Here is a 12,812-nt window from a genome sequence, read left to right on the forward strand (position 1 = left end):
TCCTAAAAAAAAATTTGGGATGCTACAGCCACTTGGTGATACATAGAGTTGATATGGACAATGTTACATGTTCTGTCAGCCTGCTTGAATATGAGTGTTTCCGTTCTTATTTCCCATTCAGTTTTCTGAAATAATTGTCTTTGCTGCAAATTTATATATATAAAAAATTGTATATGTTGCAAATGGTGACCAATGAATATTCTGAACCCTGTCTTTTACAGGTATAATATACTAGTGCTATCTACTTGGACTATTCCACACCGACACCAGTGGGGTAGGCATAACATAAATGAAAACATGAAATAGACTCCAGGATATCTATTTTTTTCTAAAGATATATTAAGTACTGAGCTGTCTTAGCAGCTCACATTTGAAAATATTCGGCTTTCAGAGAAGGGCTTATAAAATACCATTTTTAAATAGGACATACCAAAAAAAGCTTGTATAATTCCATGGTAGTTCACCTCCTACGCTAAGAGGTAGCAGTGTCTGGATTTGAAAGCACATAGAAGATCTGAAAATATTGTATATCTTTACTTGTCAACAGTACTAAACTGGGAGGTGCTATTGACTGTCTTAAGGGACAAGAGGCCTTCCACAGGGATCTAGAAGGATTAGAGCATTGGGCAATCATCAATGGGATTAAATTTAACAAGAACAAGTGTCAAATTCTGCACCTGGAATGCAGGAACACCAGACACAAGTATAAATTGGGAGAAGAGTGGCTGGAGAGCAGCTCTGCAGAAAGGGATCTTGGGGTGCTGGTTGACAACAGGCTCAATATGAGTCAGCAGCCAAGAGGGCAAACCACATCCTGGGGTGCATCAAACACAGCACAACCAGCTGGTCAAGAGAGGTGATTATCCCACTGTATTTAGCAATGGTGCAACCTAACCTTGATCACCATGTGCAGTTCTGGGCACCACAATTTAAGAGAGATGTTGAGGTACTTGAACAAGACCAGAGGGCAACAAACTAAAAGGAGCTAGAAGGAGTCCAATGATGAGCAGCTGAAGACTCTGGGTTTGTCTAGTTTGGATAGAAGGAGGCTGTGGGGCAATCTCATTGCTGTCTACAGCTTCCTAAGGATGAGAAGACGAGAGGGGGGTGCTGATCTCTTCTCCCTGGGATCCAGAATTAGCATGTGTGGGAATGGTTCGAAGCTGCATCAGGGAAGGTTCAGACTTGACATTAGGAAGCATTTCTTTATGAGCGGGTGGTCAAACAATGGAACAGGCTCCCTAGAGAGGTGGTCAATGTCCCAAGCCCATCAATGTCTTAAAAAGAGGCATTTGTCTAAATGTCCTTAATAAAATGCTTTAACTTTGGTCAGGCAATTGGACTGGGTGATATGTCCCTTCCCGTTGAAGTATTCTATTCTACTCTTCTCTTCTCTTCTCTTCCTCTTTTTCTTTCCTTTTCTTTTCTTTTCTTTTCTTTTCTTTTCTTTTCTTTTCTTTTCTTTTCTTTTCTTTTCTTTTCTTTTCTTTTCTTTTCTTTTCTTTTCTTTTCTTTTCTTTTCTTTTCTTTTCTTTTCTTTTCTTTTCTCTTCTCTTCTCTTCTCTTCTCTTCTTTTCTTTTCTTTTCTTTTCTTTTCTTTTCTTTTCTTTTTTCTTTTCTCTTCTCTTCTCTTCTCTTCTCTTCTCTTCTCTTCTCTTCTCTTCTCTTCTCTTCTCTTCTCTTCTTTTCTTTTCTTTTCTTTTCTTTTCTTTTCTCTTCTCTTCTCTTCTCTTCTCTTCTCTTCTCTTCTCTTCTCTTCTTTTCTTTTTTCTCTTTTCTTTTCTCACTAAGTGTTTTGGAAATGCTCCTCTGTCAGTTTTATAAAATATTTTAAAGAAGCATCCTTTAACTAGAATAAGAACAATTACAAATATCTAATACTCTATTTGCTTTATGTACTTGAAGCACGGGAAAAATAGAAGGGTCAAAGTCTGCTTTTGAGGCCATCATCTGTGAACCTACATTTAATAAAAGACTTAGACATGATACAGGGTGATTCGTGTATATTAGTTAATGCATGTTTTGTGTTTATTACCTCTTTCTATATATGTGTATATATAATGTTAATTTTACATTTTAGAAGTTAATGCATGTAGCATTATTTAAAAGCACTTCTGACTTTTCTTAAGCAAGCAGGATTATATTACTATCTGAATAAAAGCTCTAAAATATTTTCATATAATTCTATCGGCAGTCTCAACCAAATATGGAGTTAATGAAGGGACATACAATTTTTATTAAATAATTAAAAATTTACTGTATGGATTATAGTCCAGATTGGTGATTAAAAGTGCTATTTGTGTGGAAACAAAATTCTAAATGGTCTTCATTAACTCAGTAAAATGAAAGCCAAAGCACACAGCAGCCTATCCTTTAAAAACGACAAATCTTTGTATTTTTGTATAAGGGGCAAAACTTACAGTCTGACTGCTGAGGTGATGTGAGATGTCATACACATCAGGGTGATCTGAGGCTACAGGTTACATAAGAAACTGCCATTTATATTCAGCAAGGATTGAAACCTAGCTGTTACACAAAAATGACAAAGCAAAACATGAAGAGGGAGAAAATACTGAAGGACAAAGTATCCTGCTTGCAGAATGGAGGTGTAAAATGGTGTCCTGGAGGCATGTCTTAAGGACATTATTTTCTCCTTTCCTGATTTAGAAACATAGAGACAGATTCTCAGTTGATACAAAGGGTATTAGTATGTTGATTTAAACTGAGATCTACAGTTCTACCACTGAAAAATCTGCTTCTTTTCAGGTTGCCATCAAATGCCTGTATAAAATTCTTGCCAAGAAAAGCAGGACAAGGTTTATTATGTAAGAAAAAAAAAAAAAAAAAAAAAAAAGGTTATGGAGGATAGAAATGAGCTGATTTAGGATAGCATGGTAAGTCCTCTCTTTTGCTGGGAAGGATTGTAGTCTTTATTTGATAAACATAACATAATAGAAAAAAAAATAAAAGGAGCCGTAAACTGAAATGTGGAAAATGGGATGGAGAAAATAAATACCCTTCTTTTCTCTAAAGATGGTGCAGGGAGTCTGAAAGAAATTATAGGACAAAATAACCTGTTTGGTTTTCTCAGAAGTCATTTGCTCTGTCTTTGCTTACGGAAAAAACTCCTTAGAAAAGCAGATTTCCAAGGTTACAGCTGGTAGAAGAAGCAGGACTATGCCATTTCCTTAGGGGATCAGTTTCTTCATATTTAATTTCCACAAATGTTTCAGCACTTATTGGTGTGAATGCTGATTAAATTCAATTTTAAGCTTGAGTATTTGTATCTTGGCCAAAAGCAAGTTGCATTTATTTATTTGATTTTGAAATGTAGACCTTACGTGGTGTTGGTTAGTTTCATAAATCGCAGAACAGAAACATTGTCTGTCAAGCTGTACAATTAATGAGAACAGCTCCAAGCCTGAGCATTCATCAGTGAAGGACTACATGAGTAGTTCTTCCTAAAGACTGCAGACAATTTCATGAAAAGTTCATGAACAGAAAAAGACAAAACTGTTAGACTGCATGAATAATAATGAATTATTCATCCACCTTTGTAATGGAAACCATCTGGCTGACAACTGTGTTAGTAAAGCCACTGAGAACATATTTGCAGATGTTATTTTAAAATTAGGACCAGAAGTTTCCATCAGAACTACAGTGAATCTTCACTTACAAAAAAATGTATGTATTTGTGTGACTTTAATGTCCAACCTTCAGTTTGTATAACTTTCTTGTCTAAGAAGTTAGATAGCTACAAGTTTGAGATCTCATTTAATATTGTATTTTCTGCTGATAAGTTAGTCAGGCAAAATATGCTTTTGCATGCATGTTTTGCTTTTGGCATGAAGCTGTGCTTTTGTTTTTACCTTAATATAAATTACCTTCACTTCTAGGAAAATGGAGAACTACACTTTAACTACAGTTAAAAAAACTCTACAGGTTAAACAAAAGAAAGACTTTTTTAAGACTAGTCCATGAAAAAGAACACAAAACATCTACTCAAAGTATACAAAAAGAAGGTCTTAGAAGAACATTCTTCTCCTTAAAGATATCTTTGAATGATTTAACTGAAACAGGGAAGAATTTGAGGCAGTAACATAAGGCTCAAAGCTGTTCAGCTGATAGAAATTGGTATGTTCAGACACTGTGTTCTGTAAGCTTCTGTATGTTAAATGACTATTTACATCTGATTGGAAAAGGCAAAGTGGAAGAATGGGGACATGGGGATATGAAATTCAAGGAAACAGTGAAAGAATAGGCAAAAAAGGGTGAATAAACAAATTGATGGGAGCCTGCATTATAATACAGCAGAGCTTGCAGGGAGGGCAAGAAAGAGGTAAAGACTTTGGTGAGCCCATTTAAAAGTAGAGCAAAAAGAGTGGAAAGAGAGTGGAAAAGATCTAGAAGAGAGGAGAGCAACTCCTAACAGTCCCAACATAGACTGGAAAAATTGATTCATTAAATTGAATGGTAAATTTAAGCCTGCAAGCAATACCTGCATTGTCTGTTAGCTACAGACAATGAAAACTGTGATTTAAACTGGTACGTTGAGAAATAGTATAATATTTAGGTGGTAATAACTCAACAGTGTAAAAGTAGTTCCATGAGACTTTGGTCCCTGGCAGATCAGAGAGTTTTGACCTTTTAGAGGGCTAATACAATATTCTCTGGTAAATTCAGTGGGGAATACAAAAAGATAGGAAAATTTTTATTTTAAAAATAAAAATTCAGAGACAAATGATTGCTTGAAGAAGTGGCTTGCCAAATGTAGAGAAGGAACCTATACAAAACCACCTTTTATCATATCTTTTGCACCGTATTTTGTATTTTTTATTATTATTTTCTGTCCTACTACTGTTCTATTAAACTGTTTCAATCTCATCCCATGAGGTGTTTCTTTTCTCCTCCTTTTTCTCCCTCTTCTCCCCAGTTCCTACTGGGGTGGTGGGGGAAAGTGAGCGAACAGCTGTATGGTCTGAGTTGCTGGCTGGGGTTATATCATGACATGATTTGGTAACTTAGAGAAAAATATTGAAACAAAAATATCTCAATTTTCAGTACTTACTTCATTTTCCCATTGATTATTTTCACAGAACTTGTGACATTATGGCTCTTGGAAGTCATATTTATACTTGCTCTTTGGGCAAAAATACACCACTGTCAGTGTTAATTTGACAAACTCTTTTGGACTTTTTACTTTGCTAGATTTATCTTAACCCTCATGATGAGTAAGAGCCTTCACAGTTTTATTTTTTTTTAATCAATATTTCTTATCTCAGCTGAGCACCAAATTTCTCCATACATATTTCATTTTACAGTAGCATTACTTTAATGTTTTAAACTACAATTGTTCATGCTAATAAATACATTATCTCCCCTTTGGAAACTGATCAGTTATTTTTCTATGCAGTTCTTGGCAAAGTCAGTTATTGGTCATAATTAACACATTAATAATTCAGAAAGGACATATAATTATAAATTATACATCAGCAGTATACAAGCATCAAGCAATGTTGGATCAGTAAAGTCTTCTAACGTGCCATCACTATCGTTACTATTTTGCCTGATAAAATCCTCTTTATATTATTATGGTTAAAAGATAGGGCTGTTTTATGAGACTGAAATAGGCTCATTTGTTAAATAGGCTTTTTAGGATAACAATTACTTTCTGTTTAATAAACGTAAAAGGAAAAAAAAAAGGCACAATAAAATTTGTGGTTTGTAAACATTTTTCTTGGGTACTTTAGTTAGAAAATATGTTTTTGACATATCTTTTATGATTTAAAATAACCTGACTGTGAATATCTAAGCTGTGCATGCTTACAGGAGAGAGAGAAAAGGTCAGAAGAAAAATTATAGAAGTCTTTCAGATTCATATAACACATAGGCTGTTGTAACAAAAAAAAATTTTTGTTCCCTTAAATGCATTCTTCTTTCAAAGTCATCATTAGAATTATCATGGTGGCTAAGCAAATATAAAGGTACTTAACACAGAAAATTTTAGACATTAGTGGCGAGCCCAGCCTAAACCACAACAATAGTACTGTGATACCTTGCCTTGGTGTCTTCCTATGCAGCAACCTCTCTCCCCTCTCTGTCTCCTCTGCATGGGTGGAGCATGCCTAGTTGGGGAGGAAGAGTGCCTTTGATGCAGAGTGTAGAGCAGGTGGTGGGAGAGCAAGGGGATGAAAGTGATGGAGGTACAAAGACCTTCTTCAATACCTCCTTTACCCCCAACACCTTCTTCCAAGTGCATGTAGTCTCAGATGCAAGCCCTGGTTCCCAGGGCCACTGGTGCTGAAGGAGGGCTTGGGCAGTGACAGGGCAGGACCAGAAGGAGATGATGAATACCATGTCCTATGAGGTCACTGTCCCTGTTTGCAGAAGGTGTAAGTTGTGTTAGAATTGCACAATGTTTCTAAAAAAAGTATTAATATTGTAAAAAAGTACATTTAACTTTCTTTTTAAGAAGATTTTTGAAACCTTTGATATTTTAAAGAAAAACAACAAATCCACTCATTCAGGGTCATTTTAAGAAATTGCATTGCTTCTTAACTGCTCAGCTTTCACTGACACCAGCCTGTCAGACCTCAGTGTTTTCAGGTATGTGTGTGTGTGCATCTGGTGTGACTCAGGAGAGCGTTGGTAGAACTGGACAGGAGAAGTGCTTAGAAAAGAGTTGCCAATAGAGGTTAATCAAACCAAGATATCTTCAAAGATCTGGTGATGACTAATCTCTGAACTTGAGACTTCAGCACTTTTGAAAATGTATCCCCTCTGAGAGTATTTTAATAGCAAAATGAATTACTGTATCAGAGTATTAAGTGTACAATTCCCCTCTGCAATTCCACCCCCACCTTTTCTTTTAAGAACAAAATAAATGCTGTTTATTTGGAGAATAATGTCCAAAATCCTGCGTTAGAGAGAGCTGCACTATTGCCATTGACTTTGTTAAGACTTAGGCCTGAAATGTTTCTTGCCTCTGCAAATCATTGTCAAGTCTTTTGAACATTACAAAAATTCTAAATACAATCCTAAACACAAAGACACATTCACTTGGGACGTTTTACTTTCTGCTATCTATTTGCCAGTCCCTATATTCTTCAGAACATTTTACCAGTGCAGAGCTAATATCAGCAATGGAAAGAAAGATCTTTAAATTGCTTTTTACTTTAACCTTGTGTGTAAATGAACACCTTTTTTTCATTTTCAGATGGTAATTCACATTCAATATGCTCTCCAGGTCTCTAAACCCAGTTCACTAAGGTTATCCTAAGCTTTAGGCAACATTCTAGTTCCTTCAGCCTTGTTGATAAAACATCTGCTATATTTTATTAGACCAGGTCTCTCTTTTTTAATTTTTTAAGCTTCTCATGTGGATGAGATACATGGATACAACAGGTATCAAGTATCTCTACGAAATTCATAGAGAGTCATTCAGTGAATTTATACATGGTTATAGGCATTGATTTGCAAATAAGAGGTGGCAAAATAAGATTATGTTCTTTTTTCATTTCTTAATGTTAATTACCAGAACGGTCAAAACAATAGTGGTATCCACAAAAAGAGCAGTTGGGAATATGCCCTAACCTTTTTTCTTATAATGTAAGAAAATCTGTTCTGCCTTTTAGCTCAGCATTTCCAGTAAATTCCTAAATACTTGCCATCACTGCAGGAAGGAAATACAGCTATAGAAATGCAAGAAATGGTCCAGTAAAAGCAGTATCCACAAATATAAGTGCAATGTTTAGCTTTCTTGAGCATAGCGATAATTTTTATTTATTTGTTTATCTTTCCACCCTGAGGAAACATATTTTACATATTAACTTCACATTTTGTGTAAAATAATGGGGTGGGAGAGAAGTAAGGGAGGGTAGCAACATTTATTATTTTATTGCTGCTGGAATTGATTTCTGAAGCTTTATCATGTTGTACTCTGGAATGGCCCCAGACCTTTTGTAAAAAATGGCACAAGCCTTCCCACCACTTGTTAGCTGTCAAAAGTGTGCTAACACGTTATGCCATTCGATGAGGGTAGACTTGAGCACAGTTGAGAAAAAAAACAAATAAACAAACAAACATTTTTTTAGTTCAATATTTGCAGTGTGCAGGTATTTTCTAACTCTGTACGTTTGTCACATGTATTTGGATGTCAGAGGACTTAAAGCACTGTACTTGTAATTCAGGGAAATTGGATTCAGAGGCTGAAGCTTTCTTAAATACTCTAATAGATTTGTACATGCTACACATACTATGAATATTATGTACATATTTCAAATTCTGAGGATTCTCCTATGTAGTTAATTTTGCATGTATATTTGGAAATACTGTAGAGAGTGTGACAAACTGCCCAAGGAAGGTTAGTTCCTTGTACTAATCTCTCCAAAGTGTAGGAGACAACTCCTTGAACCTTAATCATATTAAGAGCAGCATGTATCAACCCAAAGGGGACCATTTGCTATTTTGGGGTCTTTGTAGAAATAATATGAGTTCTACTGGATTTACAGTTATTAGGAAATACATAGTCTCACATTCACTCTATATTCAGCTTCTGCTATTTTCAATGTCTAAATCACAAAGTCTATATTCACAAGCATAATGCTGTTTCCTAAAGCTACTACTGCAATCTACAATATTTAATCAGCCTCTGTTGGACAGTGGGACTCAGCTTGAAGAGCTTATCCATCGGTTCCACCTTGTCCTAGAGGGAAATCTGTGACAGACACACCTACAATGGAGTTATCTAACATGCCCCAATATTTTATTTTTGCCTCCCTCTACTCTTTCACCTGTCTTCAGTAGCTTTGTCTCCTAGATGTTGTGTCATCACCTAATACTTCAGTAGCACGAATATGCAACGTAGTACAAGGCAAGGTGTTATACAATATTGTGCTCTCTACATGTAATTTACTGCCTGTATCTCCTCTGGTTTGCACTTTTCAAAGAAAGAACCCCTAAAGAAACAATATGACAAAACCTGAGGTGGAAGTTCTTCTGGGGGACAGGCTTTCTCCATCCTCTCACATATGTGAAAAAACGTTGATTGGGGCCAGGTTGCCTGATTTATTATGGTTATTTTGACTGCTGTGGAAAGATAGCTTGAACCAAACTTGTCATGCTTTTATGGGAACTGGCAGGTTGCTGCTTACCTGTCATAGGAAGCAACAGCTTCTCCTTGGCTTATGTATGTAATTGAAACAAGCCTGCTGTATTCCAAATAATGTTGGGTTCTTTCCCTTTTTTTTTTCTTTCTGCTTATTTTCCATTCCTAGAAATTCCAAATATTGAAATGTTTACATATTCAAATACAATTCAAACACAATTATGTACTATAGGGTGTAAAGATAATATATATATAGGGTTTATGCCTATCTATATGTAGGGTATATATGTCTGTATATCTTCATCTATAAAGGCTATATATATATATATATGCATATATGCATATATATGTAGGGTGTGTAAAGGTACAATATACCTTATATTGCTTAATTGTACTTTGAACATCTAAGCAATTCAATATGTATATAACAAGTGTGTGTGTATGTGTGTATATATATATGGAGGATACAATATGTAAGTCAACATTTTCAAAATTACTTAAGCTGCAAACTCTGAGTCCAGATTCGAGTTTCTGTAGTCTTTGTAACAATTCTGAATTGATTTTGGAGAGAGTTTTGAACAGAAACTTTCAAATGGCTCATAAAAAGGGGGGGTGCTATTGGTATAATTGTATAAGGTTGAGGAAATAAGAAAGACAATTTGGACTGAATCACATATCTAATCTACTTAAAAAGAAGACCTTAACCCACTGTAAAACTGTGCATCTGCATAAATGGAAATCAATTGGATAGATTTTTGAGGAACTTGCTGTACGACTGTCATTTCAAAACTCAATTAAATACTGTGTTTAGTGATAAGGCCATTAACTTACCCATAATTTCACCTACAGTGAAATTTGCACAATGTATTTTATGCATATTACTTTTTAAAAATGTAGTGTGTTTGGTATTATGAATCCATAATGTGAAAATTTGCACTATTAACCACTGTACAAGAATTTTGTCTCCCACCAGTGTCTGAAAAATTTACCTGGATAACATCTATGAGTGCTAACGGAACCACATTTTTGTAATATATACTGTAACAGCCCTAAGATAAGGCACAATAACTATGAAATAGCCTATTTACATGGTGTATTGGGTTTAAGTGGCAAGGTTTTCATAGTGGTAGTGCTGGTGGGGCTCTGCAACGTTGGCCTCTGTGAGAAGACACTAAGGTCTGATGTCTGTCTGACAGACATAGCCAGCTCCGACAGACTCACCAAAAGACAGTTGAGCCGATCAGCCAAGCTGGTGGAGCTCATGTGATAACATATCTAAGAAAAGGTAGAAAAACACTGCATGGCAGCTGTTTGAGAGGGGAGTGAGAAAAATGTGAGAAAAACAGCCCTGCAGACACCAAGGCCAGTGAAGAAGGAGGGAGAGGATGTGCTCTAGGAAGCGGAACAGAGATCCCGCTGCAGCCCATAGTGAAGACCATGGTGGAGCAGGTTGTCCCCTTGAAACCCATGGAGGTCCACAGTACAGCAAACATCCACCCTGGAGCTAGTGGAGGACCCCAAGCTGCGACAGGTGGACGTGCCCTGGAGGAACAGCCCACACTGGAGCAGGCTCCTGGCAGGACCCATGACCCCTATGGAAAGAATACCACACAGAAGCAGCTTTTCTGTCAGGAGCTGCGGCTTGTGGGGGACCCACACTGGAGTCTGTTCATGAAGAGTAGCCTGTTCCTGAAGGACTGCACCCCTTGGAAAGGACCCACACTGCAGCATTTCGTGAACAACTGCTGCTCATGAGAAGTATCTACACTGAAGAAGTTCGTGAAGGACTGTGTCCTGTGGGGGGGACCCAGTGCCGGAGCAGTGTGAGGAAGAAGGTGGGTTGGCGACAAAGCATTATGAACCCACCACAGCCCCCATTCCCTGTCCTTCTGCGCTGCTTGGGGATAACGAGGTAGCAGAGTCAGGAGTGAGGCTGAACCTGGGAAGAAGGGAGAGGTGGAAGGAAGATTTTTTTAGATTTATTCTTATTTCTTATTATCCTACTCACTTTTATTGGCAATAAATTGAATTAATTTCACCTAGTTAAGTCTGTTTTGCCCATGATGGTAGTGATCTCCCTGTCTTTATCTTGACCCATGAGCTTTTTATTGCATTTTTTCCCTTTGTCCTGTTGACAAGGAGGAGTGATAGAGCATCTTGGTGGGCACCTGGTGGCCAGCCAAGATCAGCCACCAACCATCATTTGGTTGGTGCCCAGCATGGGTCTTTTGAGGAATTCAAGATAAGGGTAGTAATTGGGAGAGATAACAGGCAAAACATGGACTGAACTTTGCTAAAGAGCGGAATAATTGGGAGGAATTTCTGTTGTAATTGTGGTGAAGGGATGAGGCATAATGGGCTTAAATTGTAGCAGGTTTCTGGCAGGAGCTGTGGCCAAGGGGGTTCCCATGCTGAACAGTCTGTTCTCGAAGGACTGTACACCTCAGGAAGGATACCATGCTGGAGCAGGGGAAAAGTGCAAGGAGCAAGGAGTAGCAGAGAGGAGCTATTACGGACTAGGCACAACCCCCAGTTCCCATTCCCCTTTGTTGCTCAGAAAGGCTTATGCTGTTAGATAGTACTGCATGGAGGCCCACTTTATGCTAATTCTGCCCCTAAAGGCTGTGTGACTGTCTGATTAAGCTGCCTCCTTCCCCAATTGTTCTATTCAGACTCTGTTGTGTTATGTTTTCTGCATAGTTTTATCACCTGTATCTGATTCAGTTTTGTTGTTCTGATTGACTGTTTTTTATCTCTTGAGAATTTGAACTTTATTCATCTGAGATATGTTTCCAGGCTTTCTCAATGAATTTAGAAGTTATTTGAGATGTCAGCCATCATGTCTGACTAATCTGATAGCCTTCTACGATGGAAGGATAAGGGGAGGGCAGTGAATGTTGTCTATCTTTACTTCAGCGAGGCTTTTGATGCAGTCTCCCACAGCATCCTCATAGGTAAACTTAGGAAGTGTGGGTCAGATGAATGGACAGTGAGGTGGATTGAAAACTGGCTGAAAGATAGAGCTCAAAGGGTCGCGATTAGTGGCACAGAGTCTAGTTGGAGGACTGAAACAAGTGGTGTTACCCAGAGGTCAGTAGTGGGACCAGTCCTCTTCAATATATTCATCCATGACTGGATGATGGGATAGAGTATACCCTCAGCAAGTTTACCGATGACACAAAACTGGAAGGGGTGGCTGACACACCAGAAGGCTGTGTCACCATACAGTGAGACCTGGACAGGCTGGAGAGTTGAGCGGAGAGAAACCTAATGAAGTTCAACAAGGGTAAGTGTAGGGTGCTGCACCTGGTGAGGAATAACCCCAAGCACCAATACAGGTTGGGGGCTGACCTGCTGGAGAGCAGCTCTGAGGAAAAAGACCTGGGAGTCCTGGTGGACAACAGCATGACCATGAGTCAGCAATGTGCCCTTGTGGCCAAGAAGGCCAAAGGCATCCTGGGGTGCATCAAGAAGACTGTGGGCCAGCAGGTCAAGGGAGGTTATCCTCCCCCTCCACTCTGCCCTGGTGAGGCCCCATCTGGAGTACTGTGCCCAGTTCTGGGCTTCCCAGTTCAGGAAGGACAGGGAACTGCTGGAGAGGGTACAACAGAGGGCTACAAAGATGATTAGGGGACTAGAACATCTCTCTGACGAGGAAAGGCTGAGGGACTTGGGTCTTTTTAGCCTGGAGAAGAGGAGACTGAGG

Source organism: Numenius arquata, chromosome Z (genome assembly GCF_964106895.1).
Source record: "Numenius arquata chromosome Z, bNumArq3.hap1.1, whole genome shotgun sequence".
Classification (NCBI taxonomy): Eukaryota; Metazoa; Chordata; class Aves; order Charadriiformes; family Scolopacidae; genus Numenius; species Numenius arquata.